General features: G+C 39.3%; 1 long non-coding RNA gene across 1 annotated transcript; it reads right to left on the bottom strand.

Annotated features, from left to right (window-relative positions):
- Positions 1–393: 393 nt before the first annotated feature.
- LOC121989334 lies at positions 394–2,502 on the bottom strand. Its single transcript, XR_006114228.1, has 2 exons — positions 1,467–2,502; positions 394–656 (listed from the first exon to the last, which is right to left on the bottom strand). It is a non-coding gene; the product is annotated as an uncharacterized LOC121989334 (long non-coding RNA).
- Positions 2,503–22,275: the final 19,773 nt, after the last annotated feature.

Here is a 22,275-nt window from a genome sequence, read left to right on the forward strand (position 1 = left end):
TATCTTTGAGCATCTACCTTTAATAATAGGGTCTTCAACAACAGTTTTAAACTATCTACGACAACGGTGAAATCGTTGTCTTTTTTAGATAAAAAATAAAAAAAATTAATACACAATTTTTAAATATTATAAATCATTCAAAATACTAAATTTCAAAATAAAATTTAATATACAATTTTCTAACATTCAAAAATAATATCTATAACATTCTGAAGAAATTTCATAAGCAATCAACAAAATTTCATAAGTAACCAACAAAATGATACACTATTAAAACAAAGGTAGAACAATATAACACGAGATTTTCTAATCTGTTTTGACTGTTGAACTTTTGCTCCTAATCTGTTTCAAGGACCGCAGCGCTGCTACGGTGCTCTTCATGTATAAGCTCTACATATATTTAATTTCCTCCAACTCCGGAACCCTCCCACCTGATTGTGCCGGCTTTGGCACTCCATTTTGTCCGTCGCATTCTGCTGAAATTGACAGGTTGTTGCTGGGGAAGAGGTGGTCGAGCATAGCCACACACTCCTTCACGAGTTTGTATATATAGGAGATCAGTTGTAAAGAATGGCTACTGCAGCACCTTTTCGATGAAGGGTGCCTGATAAGTGCTTCTGTTCTCTTGTCATACTTCTTCAGTATTTTCACTAGACCTGAATTCATCACAACAAGAATAATAAACCATCTAAATGAGTGCACAAATTTAAAAAAAAAAAGAACCAGAAGAAAGGACAGAACAGTTAATCAATAACACTCAGATAATTGTAAATTATAATTAGGCTCTGATCATGACTATGCTAACATGAGTTTCCTTGTTAACAAATTGAGAAATAATTGTTTGGAAAAATTAACAAACAAGACATGTAATATCTAAAACAAATGGGAGAGTTTGATACCTAAATAAAATCAACCTTGTTCAGTCAATGTAAAATCAGTTAAACTGCATTGGTAGTAGGCAAATAACATAAAATTTTCTGTTGTGGAAGTTATAATGAGAGTGGATTGATTGTTTCACCAATGACGAGAAATATTACTGTGTGATTTGAAGAAGAAATCCAAACATCTATTCTGCTGAATGCTAATTTATCATAACCTAGCAAAACAAATTTACCAAGCTACTCCAACGCCCTTCTTAATCAATCTGATCAATTAGTAAACATGATTGTAGAATAAAACCCATAAATTGCCTCTGAAGCGAAAGTGCTAAGTTTATACTGGACTGAATGTAATTCATACACCATATGGATTGTTTGCAATGAAAATTACAAGCTCCAAAAAAAAACAAAGGTTTGGAACATAAAGGGATATCAATCCATCACAACTTAGATTGTTTGGAGGATCCACAGAAGTGTATTAATTTACATGTTAGAATACTGAAAATAAGCTACAGTGAAATCTTTAATGTGTACCATGGACTACATAAGAATAGATCAAGAAAAAGTTGAATTCTTACGGAAACCTACCCGTGTAGTTAATTACGTGATCTTCTCCTTAGCCTTTACTTTCCTTTGAACATTCTTCCTTGATAGTGATCTTCAAAATTATATTAATTGTCAAGATGCATGCTATAAAACTGTTCAAACAATCACTTAGATAAAGCACAAACAATCACTTTGTTTGTGCTTCAAGATCCTACAAAGATTGAATTGCACATGGCAAAGATATCGTCAGCCTGCAAACTTCTCGCTTAAATCTATTTCCAAACATGAAATACTAGTAGCGATATTGAAACTAAGCATGTAATGAAACTAAGCATGGAATGTAACTTAGAGCATTAAAGAAAGCTAATCTACCCTAGCCTAATTGCATTCAAATGAAGAACAAAACTTATAGCAATTGCAAAAGATAAGACAAGCAAACATTAAGTGAAATAAAGTGCACGAATTTAAACCTATTGTTGGAAGAAACATTTTGTCGAACACCTTATGAGCATAAATCTAAATGACATGAGTACGTGCAAATCTAAAACAAGGGAGAACAACTCAATACAAAAATCAAACAATCAACTAAAAGAAACATCACTATCAATTCGAATCAAGTGAAGAAACTGCAACAAACAAAAGCTGTCCAGATCTGTTGAAGAATTGCTGATCGAACTTGAAGACTGCTGTGGAAGAAAAGGTGGAGCTGTGACTGGCCAAATCTGGTCCGGATGAAGGAAGTAGTGCTGGAATTGAAGTCTGCTGTGCTGACCAAATCTGGAGAAGATGTTGCTGCTCGAACTCAGAACTCGGAGGAATGAAGTCGCCTGTTGAATCTGTCGCGAACCCTAGCCCGCGCGAGGAAGAAATGTCGCGAACACAGAGGACGTCGCGAACAGAGAGAAGACTGAGCGGTAGAGGCAAAATTCCTTGGCTGCGGTGTGAATAGAAGAAGGAAGGAGATGGTATCCGGCCGGCGGCGGTGGTTGAGTGGAGGTGGCCGCCGGCCGTCGGTGAAGGAGAAGAAACGGCAGTCGCGTGAGAAGGAGCCGAACGGGAGAAGATGCGAAGCCCCCCATCAGAAATGCATGCTTTGTGGATTTATTCCCCCAAATCCGATCCAACGGTCCTGATCAACCCAGATCCGAAGGAGTGGCTGAGATCAAATTTGAGTGAACGGTCGAGATCAACTGAAACCCATTGAATGGTCCGGATGGCTAGATCAAGATGAGCGGCTCAGATCACGCCAGATCTACACAGATTGGCCAAAATCAACCAGATCTTGATGAACGGTTAGAATTAATCAGATCTGAATCTTTCATTTAATTTGCTTCAGATTTGATCCAATGGCTCAAATTTCTTCAGATTGGACTTCTCATTGACTCAAGTCTTTAGGTTCAATTTGGATCAACTTGAGCTCAATCCCTAGAAAATAAAAGTGCACAATTATAAGTAGAAATCCATAAAAATAGGAAGAATTATAACAAAACTCATAATATAAATCCAACTTAATAAACATGATAAAAATCAACAATTAATCATATGAAAGGATTAAAACATGAAAATTAAGGGTAGAAATAATGTATCAAAATGCTAATTATCAAGGGCTCGGGAGGTTATTGTGGCAGTGAGCTGGGACAGAGGAATAGGGCAATGCCAACACTAGAGTAAAGATCGGTTAGAGAAAACCTGGTTCGATCGTCGAAGCTGCGATGTGTAGAGAGGCGCCGCAGGAGGTTAGATCTAGGGTTCAACCCCCTCTTAACCGGAGATCCACCAATGCAAGGTCGGCGACTCTAGGAGAAGAGAAATCTCCGGATGGACTCCAGTGATCAGTGGAGAAGAGCCTTAGCCGGCGGTGGACGCTTGGTGCTAGCGCGATCGATTTCCTCGTGGCTTCGGCGTCGGGGAAGAGTTAGGGCTCGGCGACGGCAACTATGGCGTTGATCAGAGCAAGGCACGACTCAATGAGGCTTCAGCCGACGTTGAGTAACTCTTGGCTGGCGGTTATGTATGCGGGGAGAAGAAGTATCGCGGCGTCGATAGGCGGCGAGGATCAACGTCGGGTTGGGAAGGAGGGGAAAGGGGAATCGGCAGTGGTGACCTAGCCTCACGCGAACAAAAAAACTCTTTGTTCGTGAGTTTTTTTTCGTGAAGTTAAAAAAAACTATTATTTTTTTGGGATTCAACAACATTCAATAGACAACAGTTTAATAAAACTGTTGTATATTATCATGTAAGCAACGCTAAAAGACAACAGTTTTTTAAAACCGTTGTCTTTGACTTACATTAGACAACAGTTTTTTAAAAATCGTTGTCTTTGACATACATTAGACAACAGTTTTTTAAAAACCGTTGTCATTTAAAAAAAATTATGGTGAACAACAACGGTTTTCAATAAAACCGTTGTTAAATGGCAAAAAGACAATAGTTTCTCGAAAAACTGTTGTCTATTAGGTGTGGTTAAATCTAAAATTTCTTGTAGTGTCTTAATAGTTTTGGTGATATTGACAAAGAATTTAAGTTAGTTTTTTATGGTGATATGATATGTGTGCTAAGTTGTGTAGAGTCTACTAAATACACAGGTGTTGAGGGCTTGATAGCTCATGGTTTGTAAGATCGGAGAAAGATGGTGCATTCAAGAGACTATAGGACGAGAAAGAAATCTACACAAGTGAAGGCAAAAGAATAGCTAAGGATGGGCCACGGACTCAAAGCATCTGAGGGGTATAGCTTAGCCATAGAAGCCCTGGCGGTTGGAAGGTACAATTAGTTAGATGAGTGGAGTGTATGTTAGGATCTTGCAAACTAGAGGGGGTGAATGACTTTGATCACGTTGATAGATTGCACAGCGGAAACTTCAAACCAAATCAACGTCATATGCACAACATCAAAATTTTACTTGGTTCACCGCCACCAAAAGTGAGTACTACTCTAAGATCTAGTCCTAGCAGTCTACAGCCACTAAACCTTCTCCTTCTCAGATATCTTCTGGAGGTGGAGAAGCTTCTTACAACACCTGTTGTTACAAAGCAATACAACACAAAACAAAACACAAATATAAATGAAAGTGAAAACAACTTTACAAGTGAAACTTTATTTTGCTTGCTCTTTTATCTTTTTGGATTGCCTATTGATGGCAGGAAATGCAGTAGTACTTCATCTCCAAGCCCTCAAGAATTGACTCTAAAAATCCCCTCAAAACCTTCGTTTATAGTCTTTAGATTGAGGCTGGTTTTCATCTATCAGTCGATTGTTATTGCCCATTAGTTGATTGATCCACTGTAGATTTGAACGTTGCTCTGACCTATCAGCTCAACTATTTCATCCATCTCAACATCAATCGATTGATCATTACATCAGTCGATTGTTACTTAATCAGTCGAATCTCGCAATCGAGTTCTTAACATTTTGTTCACTTGAACAATGACATCAGTCGACTAATATACTCCATTAGTCGACTAATATAATCAATTGACTAATATACATCATCAGTTGACTGTTACGATCAGTCGAGTTTTTCAATCTATTTTTGAAGGTTATGTATCTTGCTACAATATCATCAGTCGACTGATCAAACTCATCAGTCGATTATAACTATAACAATTTTCTATTCATAAGTATTGTAGCAAATTACTATAACACATTAGCAAGTATTATAGCAAGATTGCAGAGTCTATTATTTAGTCGATTGATATACCTGATCAATCAACTAATATTACTATTTCAGCCTCATCCAAGCTGAATTCTCATCTTGTACGTTATCTTGTTGACCTTAATCTACCATGACTTTCTTTACCCAATATTCGGTCAACCTTGACATATCGAGACTTTCTCATTGTCTATCATCTAGTTAACCTTGATCTATTGAGACTTCATGTCACATGCCAACTCTTTGTTGGACTTCTAACTGCAGGTGTCTAGTCAACCGTGATCCATTTGGACTTTCTTCTTGTCAACTAACATATTAACCAAATATTGAAACCCCGAATCAAGTCAACTTGAGTTTAGTCAACCTTGACCAAGGATTAATTGCATAAATAGTGTACACTTTGGTCAAAGGGTTGACAAGTGTCTTTAATGGACTCGACCTTAAAACTGGTTCAAGTCATCGGTCGATTGTTGGGTAAGACTCAATCAACTAGTGGTTCATCGAGTTTTGATCTAGTTGAGATATTAATTAAGGTTGTATATATCAATTGACTGATAGATGAGTTTCAATAGATTGATAATCCAAATACCTTATGTTTAGAGCTGTCAGACGGGCTAACCCGTGACGGGGCGGGTCGGCCCGTGGCGGGCTAACCATTTGGCAGGGCGGGGCAGGCCAACCCGCCAAGTTGGCGGGTTGGGAAATTTCCAACCCAACCCATTCTAAGGCGGGTTGCGGGTTTGGCGGGCCAACCCGCGGGCCCATCAAAATTTTAAAAAAAATTAAAAAATATTTCATATCTTCAACATTTTACTCCGAAAATTTTTTCTACAATTAAATGTATACATAAACATGTATTTTAAATATAAATGAACACAAACGAGTACTTATGTTGGATGAAAAGTACTATTTTTATTTCAAAATTATAACAAAGAAAGATAATAAATTGGTCTAAAACTTAACTTATATATGTTTTTTAACCCGCGGGCCGACCCGCGCGGGTTGCGGGTCTAGGCGGGTCGGCCCACGGCGGACTTGGATTGATAAAATTTCAACCCAACTCGCTTAAATTGTTTGGCGGGGCGGGCCAACCCGACGGGCCCAACCTAAATTGACGACTCTACTTATGTTCACACTTTTGGGGCATTAAATTTGTGACAGTCTATTGATGGGCAAGGATTAGTTAATTGATGACAATAGATTTGTAGTTCTGTAATCAATTGGCGTAGTCGACTAAAATCCATAGAAGGAGCACATTAAGTTCAGAAATCAACTAGAGCAATTGATTAGATACATATTAGTCTAGTTGATTGTTGCCACAATGATAGTTGAAATGAAGCCAAAGATGGAAATATCTATTATGACAAAAAGAATTTATATATCTTTATAATGATATGATATTATCTACTTTGGGTCTAAGTTCTCATGGACTTATTTTTAGATTCTACCCAAAAGGTCTCATATCAATGAACAGGGACGAATCTAAGAATTAGAGATGGACTGGGTTGATCCTAAGTTAACTGCTAACGTTGACATTAGAGAGTCTGCCGCCGATAGTGAGATAGATATAGTTGGTCCACGAACACGACGTGATGTCATGCTCAATCGTCTTACGTAGGACCTCAATCTACAGTTGTTCGTCTCTGACATCGATGTAAGGGTATGTGAGTGTGGAGGACATGTCGATCCGGTTGTGACGACCCGGTTGAGGGACGATGTCGACGACTATGCCTCAAGGGGCAATGGCCTAGCCATGGAGGGAGTGGTTGTGGCCGCGAGCGATGACAGGGAAAGGATATGGAGATGAGTAATCGAGATCGAGGAAAGAATTATGTCTATCCACTTAATGTAACGGGTCGTTATGGGCGCTACTTGGTTATAACAAGAATACTAACACTAATAATTGAATTGTGAATGAAAATTCTCCACGTGAAATGACATGGTCATTTGGCCTCCGCCCAGCTTCAACCTCCGCAAGTCATCCTCATTTGCACCTTTCTCCTACTTTTACTCGTTGGTCAAGGACAGATGGAGAAATTAGAATTAGGAAAGGCAGGAACTTAATCTAATAAATTATATGTTATTATAAATTATATATAAATAAAAATATATTATATTATTATTGAATGAAGTTGTGTTAAGAAATTTTGAAATAGAACCTATATTTATATTCTGAGTTCAATTGTTATAAAAAAAAATGAAATGTCATAGAATTGTCTTCAAATGCTTGCTCAAAATGCGTACAATATCGATGTCACCCATCGGTTTATACGCACTTTCTCTCCAACCAATTAATTTTATCTAAAACCGATTAATGAATGAAAAGTAACTAACGCGAAAGGGAGGGGACGACAGATCTGGATGTCACCCGCCTATGCCACCTGGATCTTCTAGCTCACACATGAGCTAGGGCACAAGTCAGATGACGAGTCCATCTGGTGACTACTCCAGCACACGGAGCCAGCCTCCATTGAGACCGTAGTCGACGGTAAGATCAGATCCCCAATGAGGCTCCTTTATCCTCGTCGTCGGCCCTGCCATCCACATCAGGGGAGGAGGAGTCCGCTGCGCAGTGGCGCAAGAAGCTCCAGCCGACGTGAGCACTACCGACGCAAAATGATCACCGCATCCATGCTTGCCCCATTTGTGGTGTTCTATCCGGTACAAGACCTTTGCTACAGGGTGAGGCACAAAAAATTTGGGCTGGGCTGGAGCCCAGGATAGCCCTTGGATAGATTCGTCTCTGTCAATGAAGATATTTTTCATCTTTTAAATCTATGATATTTTCTATGTATTTTCAATGTGAGATTTTGATTGTATTTCTAAAATTCCTCCCCTGAAATGAAGAATTGTCATTACTCTCATGGTTTGAGCCTTCTCTCAAACATTCGGTCACTTTTAACCTCTCCCCATAAGCATTCAATCACTCTTAACCTGTTTTAAGTCTCCCCACAAACATCTGGTCACTCTTGACCTGCTTTAAACCTCCCCTCAACTTTATTCAAGATTATCTCACACGACTCTGATATTATTTGTTAAGGTCAAAAGAATTTACATATCTCCATAATTGTATAATATTATCCACTTTAGGTCTAAGCCCTTATAAATTTTTTAGACTCTACCCAAAAGGTCTTATATCAATAGAGATATATTTCATCCTTTAAATCCATGATCTTTTCTATTTTCAATGTAGAACCTTAATTTATTCCCAACAAAATCAATGACACGATATTGATAAGATTTGAAAATCAATCGATTGGTGGGTGAGAGTTGATTGATAGTCGCCAAATTAACCAATGGGTGGATTCAAATAGAATGCTATATAAAGGACTTGAGGGGCTGGAGAAAAAATAATGGATCATAGGTGCATTGACCTTGGACATAGCAATCCCAAGGGATTGTGAATCAAGTAAATTGAAAATGTTCCATTAGTGTGTTTGTTTGAAATTTTCTTTAATTTTTGTTGTGCAATTTTTTACTTGTAGAAAAACTAACACTGCAAATCAAAAGTGATATTCACCCCATCCTTTACCACATCAGCATCAAGCGATCCAACACGTGGTATCAGAGTAGGTTACGTTATCAAGGGACTAACATACAACAAAGCATATGGCAAAAGATCTATTTCAGATTCCAAAATTCAAGGGAAATTTTGCATCATGGAAGGGGAAGATGGCTCTCTACTTCAAACTCAATATTGACACAGCTATCATAATTTAAGAATGGTATGATCTTCAAATTGATGAAAATGATTGCTTGATTCCTCTTTCTAGGTTGACAAAGAAGTAGAAGGAGGAGGTTGTAGCGGACACTTACCGAAATCAGAAATGAACAAAGTTGGAAAGTACTCAACAACAAAGGAATTATGAGTGAGTAATCGAGATCTATGAAGGTTCAATAGAAGCTTAGCACGAAGAGATCTAGTATGATGAAGGCTGAATTCATTCACTATGATGAAGGGGGAGAAAATTATTAAAATGCACTCAAGGTATAAGCAACTCATTTTAGAACTAACAAATATTGGTGGAAATATGTCAAATAGAGATATCATCCTAATGGCTCTCAACGCTCTTCCAAAGACAGTACTCTAGCTTCATAGTCAATAGCTACCTTATCACTTGACACTTGAATGTAATTAGTTTAGGTTCATTATTTTCGGAATTAGACTTACATGCTTCTAAGGATCCAAACAATGAAAGAAAACACTCCACTGAACATAAAACCATACCGTTGGTTGGTAAAGAAAAGGACTAAAGTATTGTTCTATTCCGATGATTTCACTATGGGCGAAGACATCGATGGAAACACATGTTTGCTAAGTAAACACATGTTTGCTAGACGAAAATTTAAAAATTAAATTAAATTGAAGAGGAAAGATTTGAAGGAGTATGTGAAGAACAAAATTAAAAGAGAGAAAGATAGAAGAATGGTACGGTGCTACAGCTGCTGCAACAAGGAAGGGGTAATAGACTCGTATCCAAAATTAAGAAGAGGGAGAAAGAGCAAATTCATTAGAGAAAGCAAAGAAGTAGCAATACCAAAAGAAAAATCTAAAAGCAACTTGGGTAATTCAAACTCATAAGAAAAAGACAACATGACTCTTCACACTCCCAGTTTTCTACAAAGCATACATGGTAACTAACCAATGATAGTTCATCATTTAAAAGTGAAGAAGATAGATCAGACCAAGAGGGAGACGACTCGGTAAGTGAGGTAAACTCTTCCTCCTTTAAATCACAGTTAATAGATTTAGTAAATTCTTTGAATGAAAATTAGATAAATATGAAAAGAAAAATAAAATTTTTAAAAATAAAAATATCATGCTAGAAGAGAAACGAAGCTTAATAATATCGTGCATGGGAATCCTCCTGTTTTGAGAAGTGTAAAAGCCGCATCTCTTGTGAAGACACTTCCTTTACAGAAGTACAAAGGTTATCGCATATGATCATTTCTGAAATCTGAGTCAGACGGATCGCTGGGTGAGGTGGACGGAATGTTGATCAAATCGTGATGTCACAGAAGGAATATGCTGAGATAACTTCTATATTGACCAAGTCGTCAGAAGTCCTTGTTGACGCAGCGGCGGGCCGGTGAGAGGGCGCAACGTCTAAAAAAAAATAAATCCTTTCCTTTCTTTCCAATCAAGATTAGTAACAATATAATATCCAATTAAAATAAACTGAAATGAACAACTAATTAAAAAGAAAAGAGACAAACAGATTTGACTTGATTACAACTTAGGTGGTTGTTAATCCAAGGCGGTTGTAAAACTCAACTAGAAATATCTCCTTCTCTGTAGGCGGAGAAGCCTCTTACACTCTTTGAAAAGCTCAAAAAATCTCTAGGAAATGATTACAGTAGTTGTTCTAAAGTTGTTGTATCTTTCCTATATCCAAGGGTCCTTTTATAGCCTCTGAAAAATTTTATCTACTACTTGAGGACGCCTCTAAGGGGCTTGGAGGGCGCCTCCAGCAAGGCAACGGATAAAGCTTTATCCGCTGCCAAATGGCTACTAAGACTGGGTCAAGGGCGCCCTCAATAAGCATGGAGGGTGCCTCCCATACCTTATGGAGGGCGCCTCCCATACTTATGGAGGGAGCCTCCCATCCTTTATGAAGGGTGCCTCCCATACTTATGGAGGGTGCTCTCTGCCTGCAGCATACAAATAGCTCCAGCCTTCTTTTAGATCTTCTGCTGCTCCGTTTGCTTGGGTGATTGCGGCCAACCGAAATAGGGCTCACCCGAATCCAATTTCCGACCTTCTCCTTGAGCAGGCTTCCGCTCTGGCTTCTTGTCCCTCAAACATCGCGTATGTTCTTCTCGTCCACCAGTGTACTCTTCCGCAGCCTTTTCGTCCCTCAGATGCACCAAGCCAGTCGGTTCCCTTCCCGTATCATCCTTCTCGCTAGTTGTATCTTCCGCTCGACTTCCTGTGCTCCTAAGCTCCTGCATACTTAGACACATGGATCAAAACCTAACAAGACCCAGCCTAACTTGGTTGATCACATCAAAATAACTACAGAGTCCAACAACTCCCCCTTTTTGATGTGCATCAACTCAAGTTCAAGTTAGGGTAATAACAGACAAATAAAAAAAACATTTTAAGTATAAAGTTTGCAATAAAAGAAATTGTAACACTAAGTAAAAGATAAACTGATTTTAATTCAGAAATTTAAAAAATTCTAACTCCCCCTAAACTTGTACATATTTCTCCCCCTTTGATCACATCAAAAAATATGGAGATAAAAAAAACTTAATTTAATACAAAACAAGTAAAAGAAATTCAAAACAATTTCCAACTTATGGAGTTTTCCAAAAATTGGCAAACATTGAAAGCAATTATCTTAATTAAGTTCACAAGTTTATCAGTTTGTCAATTAAATATCTAATTCAATAATCGGCTTCCAGCCTGTGGCGAGGCAGTAGGTTTTCTTGGTTATTGGATCATCAATCACTTCTAGACAAAGCCTTTTAGAGAATTTAAACATTTAATCTTTTCTGAAAGCCTTAGAAAAGTGTTTAATCTTATAAGTAAGACTTTGGAACCGAATATAGGTTCTTTCCTATTGAGTTAACTAAGAATTTAGGGGGTACATTTTCTCTAGAAATTTTTCTAAGTTAACCTTGGTGATATCTAATATACCAATTTAATTTACCATAAATTCTAAGTTTTGATTTTTGAAAGTTATTCAAGCACGTATGGTCATTTTTCAGTTTTTCGATTTCTATTTTCAATTTTTCATTTTCTAATTTTTGATTATCATACAATTGTAGAGGGCATGCTTTTGCTAAATTCAATTTTAATTCAGCATTTTCCTTTTCTAATTTAACTAGATCTTTAGTAAGACTTTTAATAAATTTAAAGAACTATATGGAAGATAGAGCACGTACCTCACTTACATCAATTTCTGATCCTCCCCCTTCATCGCTGCTTTCTTCCGATGATTCTCCCCTTCATCTATGTTCATCTTTGAGCTGGTCTCATCATCTTCTTGATGGATTGCCGTTAGGGCAAGTCCAGCGTAGGCTTTAACTTCATATTTGGAGGACGATGATTCATCTCATGTGGCCTTCAGACTCTTGCGTTTGGTGGATGATGGTCTTTCAGACTTTTCTTTCTCTTTGTCATTTTTCTTCAATTTTGAACATCCATCTTTGATGTGCCCTTCTTCGTTGCAATTGTAGTATCGGATGATCCTTTTGTTTCGATACTGCTTTCTCATATGTGACTTAAATTTATTTGATTTAATAAATTTATTGAACTTTCTTACCATTAGTGCTACTCCATTTTCATCAATTGATTCTTCGGAGTCTGAATCATTGGTTCTTGCCTTCAGGGCAATGTTCTGACTTGGTCATTTTCTTTGTCCTACGCACCGAGATTCGTGTAATTCAAAAGTAGAGAAAAGATTGTTGATTAATCCTAGGAAAATTGTACCGGTTCTACTGTATAAAAATTTTGTACAAGTGTCGAACCTTTCCTAAATAACCTATTGTGTTCTTTAGAAATTAAATTAGGAATCACAAACGGAACTTAACATTATTGATTCCTGTTGGGTTTTTTGGGCCGCGAAAACCGCTTTTCGCGTCGCGGAAACCCCGAATCACCCATGCCACCGGATCCGTGCAAAGGAAAAATTCGAAAAATTTCGAGTACGAGTTAGAAAACTTCGATTTACACTAAATCTACAAAGGCTAAGATGTATATACCCTTGATGCGCGCCCTACACGAATCCCGCTCGTCCAAAATGCCGGATCTCTAGATCGTCAAGCGTACGGTCCTCTAGAAGTATCCACACAGACAACTTAGGTGGAGAAGACCTAAACAAAGGTGTGCTAGCACCTTGATAGGCCACGGCAAGAAGAGGAGAGGGAGAGAGCAAGAAGAACTCAAGGAAGAAGAAGGAGTGAATGTCAATAACTCACCAAATGAAAAACTCCTCATCATGCCATCAAGTGGTCGGCCACCATCATTTGTGTAACTCCCCTCATTAATGCATTAAGTGGCCATCAAAGAGGGAATATGTAACCTCCATGAGGTGGCACACACATGTGCCTTGATGATGTGGCACATCATCATTGGCCACTTAATGCCAAGTCACAAATGATGTGACATAAAGTCAAGTCAAACTTGACTCTTCCTCTTCCTCACAAGTCAAGTCAAACTTGACCAAATCTCTTCCATGGTTGATCGAATCCAACCATTTGATTCAAGCCAACTTAATATAATGAATCTAATTCATTTAATTAAATTGATTCAATGAGTCATAATCTAAATTAGACTCATTGAACACATGAATCAACTTGAGTCGAACTCAAGTTAGCCCAATTAGGATTACTCTTAATCCAATTTGATTCATCAAATGAATCTAATCCTCTTGGTTCATCATATGAACCTAATCTCCATCTAATTGTCCTTAGTGTGTGACCCTATAGGTTCTTGTAACGTTGGCAATGCCCCTAAACCCATTTAGGAACATAAGTAATGAGCGGTATCTAGCAACACATCATTACTACCCAATGTTACAAGGATGTTGAGATCCAACATCACCTTGTGACTACTAATTGTGACTCCTCACAATATATGACAAGTATCCTTCTATCCTAGACATCTAGATTGGCCAATGTGAGGCATAGACCGTGTCATCCTCTGACCAATCTAAATCTTGAACTCCAAGTAGACTCACTAAATCAAATGAGCTCAATATCCTATATTGACTCATTTGGGCATGGCCATGCACTTCGTGGTCTCACTCTATCAAGAATACCGATGTCACTCCCGTCATATAGGAGGGATAGATCCCATCTACATCACTCACATCCCTCTGCATAATTTGTTACATACCCAGTAATCGCCTTTATAGTCCACCCAGTTATGGGTGACGTTTGACGAAACTAAAGTATATAACTCCTTATGTAGGGAACCATGGTGACTTCAGGTCTAAGGACTAGTAGTCATACTAATAGCCACATGAGAAAGTATATGACACTCATATAACGATCCATGATACTTTCTCATGGCGAGTCATTCAGTATACATTCTCTAATGCATACCCATGTGTCAACTTGATATCTCTATATCCATGACTTGTGAGATCAAGTCATCGAGTTGACCTACATGCTAGTCTCATTAACATTGTCCCTGAATGTTAATACTCGACTAGGAATGATTTAGAGTAGTATTCTCTATATCATCTCACTATCGGTTCAACTAACCGATTGATATAGGTAAGAACCTTCTACTCAAGGACGTTACTATACTTAGTTTATTTGGCACCAATACAAGTAAGTATAATAACCAAAAACCAAATGTCTTTATTTATATAGAATATGATACAACAAGTCCAAAATACAATCATCAAATGATTGGCTCTAGGGCTCTAGCTAACAATTCCAAATTTAACTTATCTGTTCTTAATGGTTTAGACTTGGATCGCAAGCGGAACTTAACACTATTGATCCAAATCCACCTATGTTATAAATTCAATTAAATATTAATTTCCAAAATTAACTTCCAGGTTAAACATGGCGAGGCACTAGACCTTCTTGGATATGGGAGCAACCACCACTTCCTAGACAAAGCCTTTTAAGGAAAGCTAATATTTAATTTTCTTATATAACTCTAGGTTTAACAAAAAAAAACAATCGAATCACAAATTCATGTAAGTGTGGGTTTAGGCATGTATCAACCGATATTCACAAATCGAATCATGTAAGTGTGGGTGATGCCTCGTCATGCGCCTTCAACATTTTCTTACCGTCGAAAAACCAATCATAATCGAGGAAGTTCTGGAAAAAGTGCGCAATTTACCAAGTGTAATAAAGAAAGATGGGAGAAAAAAAACTCATGTCTAGTCAGTCGGTTGACACCTCCTTCGACTAGACTTGGAGGGAAGGCTAGTGATATGGGTTAGGTTTAGTAGGTCCCTGGTGAAAAGAATCTAGAGGAGTAGGCCAATATTGGTCAAGATAAAGATAGGTCAATATTGGTTGGGATAAAGATATGTCATTATTGGTTGAGATAAATATAGGCCAATATTGGTCGAGATAAATATAGGCCAATATTGGTCGAGATAAAGATAGGTCAATATTGGTCGAGATAAAGATAGGCCAATATTGGTCGAGATAAAGATAGGCCAATATTGGTCGGGATAAAGATAGGCCAATATTGGTCGGGATAAAGATAGGCCAATATTGGTCGAGATAAAGATAGACCAATATTGGTTGGGATAAAGATAGGCCAATATTGGTCGGGATAAATATAGGCTAATATTGGTCGAAATAAAGATAGGCCAATATTAGTCGAGATAAAGATAGGCCAATATTGGTCGGGATAAAGATATGTCAATATTGGTCGGGATAAAGATTGGCCAATATTGGTCGGGATAAAGATAGGTCAATATTGGTCGAGATAAAGATAGACCAATATTGGTCGGGATAAAGATAGGCCAATATTGGTCGGGATAAATATAGGACAATATTGGTGGAGATAAAGATAGGCCAATATTGGTCGGGATAAATATAGGCCAATATTGGTCAGGATAAATATAGGCCAATATTGGTCGGGATAAATATAGGCCAATATTGGTCGAGATAAAGATAGGCCAATATTGGTCGAGATAAAGATAGGCCAATATTGGTTGGGATAAAGATAGGCCAATATTGGTCAGTGATATGGGTTAGGTTTTAAGGGTCTTCAGATGAGGAAAGAAAAGGAAGAAAGAGTCAAAGGAGGTAGGCCAATAACGGCCGAAACATACTTTCAGAACAAAGGTAGGCTAATATCGGTCGATACATGCCTGTCGTATGAAGGTAAGTCAATATTGGTCGGGACATACCTTCAGAACAAAGGTAAACCAATATCGGTCGATACATGCTTGCCATATGAAGGTAAGCCAATAACGACCGATACATACTCCAGAGCAAAGATAGACCAATATCGGTCGATACATGCCTGCCGAACGAAGGTAGGCCAATATCGGTCGATACATGCTTGCCGTATGAAGGTAAGCCAATAACGACCGATACATACTCCAGAGCAAAGATAGACCAATATCGGTCCATATATGCCTGCCGAACGAAGGTAGGCCAATATCGGTCGATACATGCTTGCCGTATGAAGGTAGGCCAATAACGGCCGAGACATACTTTCGGAACAAAGGTAGGCCAATATCGGTCGATACATGCCTGCCGAACGAAGGTAGGCCAATATCGGTCGATACATGCCTGCCGTATGAAGGTAAACCAATAACGATCGATACATACTCCAGAGCAAAGATAGACCAATATCGGTCAAGAGAGTTCTTTCGAGCAAAGAACCCACACAGCTCCTTCAATGAATACCTTAGAAACATGTTGAATAAAATATTATTTTTTGACACAACAAAGATACAAATAGAAGTCACATGAAGAAGAATCATACATGAATATATCGAATAGAATAATTCATGATAGAGAATATATATTTTGGCGGGAAATATGCTTTCAGCTTGTCTTGCAGGTGCTAAACGACAAAGAAGGTATATCTGGGGTACAAAAAAGATTCCTTAAAAATTATCTTCCGCAAGGGCGCAGCTGACGTCATCTCATAACGAACTCTAACAAACCGGGGTCCACTTCATGGCTACGGAGGTTACATGAAGTGGTATAAAAGGGGGAATCCTCTCCGTTGGCTGGGTAAGTTCACATCATTGTGCACATTCATAACCCTTAATTTTCAACTACTGTTCATCTTCTTCCTCCTTCTTCCACACCAAGAGAGATCACTAACTTGAGCGTCGGAGGGCCTAGCTAGGGATTCCCACCCCGGTCTTAGGTCACTGACGATAGTGTTGGTTGGTCTCTTGTGCGCAGGAAACCTTGGAAGCTTCGGATCTCGGTTTTTTTTCAGATCTTTGCACAAGGAGGGCATTCTGTGACTCTATTCTTCCCAATCCGCTTTGGGTTTCTCGGATCGGTGTTCTATAGGTATTATTCTTCACTAGCAGTAGGTTTTTCTCCCAGCTTTCCATTTTGTCAAGCTTCTCAGATAGGATCAGCGTACATGATCGATCCTATGGCTGAGGCATAAGGGATCTGATCCATGCGGTCTCTCTCCTCTCTAAAAGAGGGACCTTGAGTCTTCGAAAGACTCACGCCATGTGACATCGACAGAAATCCCTTCTTGGAATTCTGCATGGCAAACCGAAGGAGTACCTTGTCAATGTATGTACTCTGACTTAGGCCAAGCAATCTCTTAGATCTATCTCTATAGATCTGTATTCCTAGAATGCGGGATGCCTCACATAAGTCCTTCATTGAGAAGCAACTCCCTAGCCAGGTCTTGACAGACTGAAGCATAGGGATGTCCTTCCCAATGAGTAGTATGTCATCCGCATACAATATGAGGAAGACAACTATATCCCCTACAACCTTCTTGTAGACACAAGGTTCATCTTCGTTCTTGATGAAACCAAACTGTTTGATTGCATCATCGAATCAAAGATTCCAGCTCCGAGAAGCTTGCTTTAATCCATAAATGGACCTATGCAGCTTGCATACTCTGCTAGTATGCTGTGGATCTACAAAACCCTCAGGTTGTGTCATGTACACATCCTCGAGTAGGTTTCCATCCAGAAACGCGGTTTTGACGTCCATCTGCCAGATCTCGTAATCGTGGTAAGCTGCAATAGCAAGCATGATCCGAATGGACTTAAACATCGCTACTGGAGAAAAGGTTTCATCATAGTCAATACCATGAATCTGCTTGAAACCTTTAGCTACCAAGCGACCTTTATAGATAAGTCCATCTATGTCAGTCTTTCTCTTAAAGACCCACTTACACCCAATGGGTTTTACTCCTTCAGGTGGATCAACCAAAGTCCATACTTGGTTGGTGTACATGGATTCCATTTCGGATCTCATGGCCTCTAGCCATTTCTCGGAATCTGGTCTCATCACAGCTTCCTGATAGGTGGTAGGCTCATCCTCTATGAGCACAACGTCATCATGGTCAGACAAGAGAAATGAGTATCTCTCAGGCTGACGACGTACCCTATCAGACCTGCGAAGAGGTATGTCTACATGAACTGGTTGTTGTTCCTCAACTCCTTGTGGAACAACATCATCCACAACACTTTGTGGTTCCAGTTTAATTTCCATCGAGGCTTCAGTGCTATTATTCGCATCTTGAACTTCTTCAAGATCGAACGCGCTCCCACTAGTCTTTCTAGAAACAAAGTCCCTTTCTAGAAAGACCCCAGTCTTTGCCACAACTACCTTGTGCTGACTAGGAATGTAGAAGTAATATCCCTTAGTTTCCTTGGGATATCCAATAAAGTAGTACTTGTCATATTTGGGTCCTAACTTGTCTGAGACTTGACGTCGAACGTAAGCCTCACAACCCCAAATCCTCATGAAAGACACCTGGGCATCTCTCCCAGTCCATATCCTATATGGTGTCTTTATCACGGCCTTGGATGGAACTCGGTTGAGTATAAAAGCTGCCGTGTCTAGAGCATAACCCCAAAGGTATGTCAGAAGATCTGTGTGACTCATCATAGATCACACCATATCTAATAGGGTACGATTCCTCCTTTCGGATACACCATTTCACTGTGGTGTTCCAGGAGGAGTGAGTTGGGATAGAATCCCACACTCGGCTAGATAGTCACGAAACTCATGGCTAAGGTATTCTCCACCTCGATCGGATCGAAGTATCTTAATACTCTTGCCAAGCTGGTTCTGTACTTCATTCTTGAATTCTTTAAACTTTTCAAAGGATTCAGACTTATGTGTCATCAAGTACACATAACCATATCTACTGAAGTCATCAGTAAATGTGATGAAGTACCTATAACCGCCTCTAGCAGCAACATTGAAAGGGCCACATACATCACTATGTATGAGTCCTAACAAATCAGTCGCTCTCTCGCTGTGCCCACTAAAGGGAGTCTTGGTCATCTTGCCTCGTAGGCATGACTCGCATACCTCATATGATTCAAAATCAAATGAGTCCAGCATATCATCCTTATGGAGCTGGGATAAGCGCTTGTCATTTATATGACCTAAGCGACAGTGCCAGAGGTAAGTTTGGTTCATGTCATTTGAATTGAACCTCTTGGTATTTATGTTATAGATAGGGCTCTCAAGATCTAGAATATAGAGTCCGTTTATCAGAGGTGCACTACAATAGAACATATCGTTTAAATAGACGGAACAACATTTGTTCTTTATAGTAAATGAGAAACCTTTCTTGTCCAAACAAGAAACTGATATAATGTTCTTAGTTAATGCAGGCACATAACAACAATCGTCTAACTCTAGTACAAGCTCAGAGGGCAGAGATAGAAAGTAAGTCCCTACAGCAACAGCAGCAACCCGTGCTCCATTGCCTACTCGTAGGTCCACCTCGCCCTTTGTCAATGCCCTACTATTTCTCAGCGCCTTCACATCAGTACAAATGTGAGAAGCACATCCAGTATCTAATACCCATGATGTAGAAATAGATAGATTGACTTCTATAACATATATACCTGAAGTGGAAGTCTCACTTCGCTTCTTCTTAAGATCCTCAAATGATTGGCTCTAGGGCTCTGACCGCAGTGGAAGCAGGTAGCATCCTTGGCGATCCCTCCTTTAGGCTTCGGTGCCTTGCCTTTGCCTTTGGCTTGGGACTTTCCCTTGCCTTTGGGCTTGCCCTTGCCCTTATGTTTCTGAACCATCAGAACAGTGTTGGGCTTAGCCTTCTCAACATGCTAAGCAGCTCGGGCAGTGACTTGTCAATCTCGTTCATATTGTAGTTTAGAATGAATTGACTGTAGCTATCCGGCAAGGATTGCAAGATCAGGTCAGTGGCCAGCTCTTGGCCAAGTGGGAACCCCAACCTTTGTAGGTTCTCTATGTACCCAATCATTTTGAGTACATATGGGCCTACAGGAGCCCCGTCTGACATCTTGCACTGAAACAGTGCCCTTGATATATCAAATCTCTCATGCCTCGCTTGACCTTGATATAGTTGACGAAGATGTTCAACCATATCGTAAGCGCCCAATAACTCGTGTTGCTTCTGAAGCTCAGAGTTCATGGTCGCGAGCATTAGACATGACACATCTAATGCGTCATCTTGATGCTTCTTGTAAGCATCTTTGTCAGCTCGCGGGGCATTGGCAGGAGGAGCCTCCGGAATGGGCTGCTCCAGAACGTACAGTTTACGTTCTTGGGTGAGAACTATTCTCAAGTTCCTGTACCAGTCCAGGAAATTTGCTCCGTTGAGCTTGTCCTTCTTAAGGACAGAACACAGAGAGAAGATGTTCGTGTTCGACGTCATGGCAATTCTACAACAGAAATAAATGCAGAAATAAGTATCATATTCTTAATCATTTAATTAGGCCTTTAACTAAATGATGCTCCCACTGAATTCTATAATTCATGTGGGATAAGATCCACATCATACTAACCCTTGAGTTAGCTTTGGCTAATACGCCCAAGACTTAGTATGATCGGTAGGTAACGATTACCAATTACATCTCTATGCAACTCTTGTTTATAGGATCAAAATCCACATTTATATTAAAACTCGAGTTAGCTTTGGCTAATATGCCTGAGAGTTAATATATATGTGATTTTGACCTATCTTTCCAACCGTTAGAAGAATGCATATAGTTATACTCGATCCAACCGAGTTAACTAAGAATACTCAATCTAATTGAGTTGTACTCTCCCATGCGTTGATAGACGGGACCAAGATTGTCTCTCCGTACCCTACCAAGATAGTATGTGTTGCTCTGCTTTGGCAGATTCAACAACAGCATGCGATCGAGGTAGTGGTAGGTATCGCAGCATGGTAGGCATTAGAGTTGACGTAATTTAGATCTAATCTAAACGTCGATGTGTATCAAATACACGATAGATCTAATCTATTTGATAGAGTGCATCTTGTACACGATGTAGATCTAATCTAATCGTAAGGGTACATCTTATGCACGATTTAGATCTAATCTAATCGTAAGGCACTAATTAATTACTAAATTATGCATCACATACACAAAATCAATTAATTAAATAATTTTTGTGATTTAGTCATGGCCCTACTACGATCTTCTCAAGCCAATGATAAGATCGGATGGTCAACCTAGGGTCAACAGCTTCTTAAGCGCTTTCCTTTTGACCACCTTGTGTTGCTCGCGCCCTCCTCGTAACTCCGTCTCGAGTGGACCTTCCACCGTTCCAATTTTGTACATTACAATTTTTGAAACTCGAGTTACATTCGAGTCTAAATCTAATTTACAACAAGAATATATAAAAGAGAGGCACGACGCGCAGGTCGCGAATGATATACAGCACACGCAAACACAAATGACGGCGCGCAGGCCGTATTATAAATTACAACACAATTTTCAAATCTAATTTGGGTCATTTGGGCCATGACTATCACAAAATTAATATATAATTCAAAATTATATATTTTTTTCATAATTTTCTGTAATTTATCATAATTTTACAATTTTATGGGTAAATTTTTCCCGGCGGTCCCAATTAGCGATTTCGGGCGCAATCGTGGAGCAAATCCCCTTGCGTGGTTAGGGGAAGTACCCCTACCTGCGATCTAACCATCGCGAGTTGCTCCTAAGCGATCCAATAGTGCCTAAGCCCGCTGTCCCAAAATGTTTTGGGGTCGAAACTTCGCCTTTTCGTGAAAAACTTCTCGGTAGTCGAAGCCTACAAGTGTCTAAACACTTGTGCTTCGTTACTACGAGAAAATAACCCATTAAAACTATAAAAACATCAATTTACAGAAAGTTTACAGATTTATATTTTTCATAAAAATATGAAACGAAACTCGTACTCGCTTTGCACATGGCTCTGATACCACTGTTGGGTTTTTCGGGCCGCGAAAATCGCTTTTCGCATCGCGGAAACCCCGAATCACCCATGCCACCGGATCCGTGCAAAGGAAAAATTCGAAAAATTTCGAGTACGAGTTAGAAAACTTCGATTTACACTAAATCTACAAAGGCTAAGATGTATATACCCTTGATGCGCGCCCTACACAAATCCCGCTCGTCCAAAATGCCGGATCTCTAGATCGTCAAGCGTACGGTCCTCTAGAAGTATCCACACAGACAACTTAGGTGGAGAAGACCTAAACAAAGGTGTGCTAGCACCTTGATAGGCCACGGCAAGAAGAGGAGAGGGAGAGAGCAAGAAGAACTCAAGGAA

This window comes from Zingiber officinale, chromosome 6B, assembly GCF_018446385.1.
Source record: "Zingiber officinale cultivar Zhangliang chromosome 6B, Zo_v1.1, whole genome shotgun sequence".
NCBI classification, from domain to species: Eukaryota; Viridiplantae; Streptophyta; class Magnoliopsida; order Zingiberales; family Zingiberaceae; genus Zingiber; species Zingiber officinale.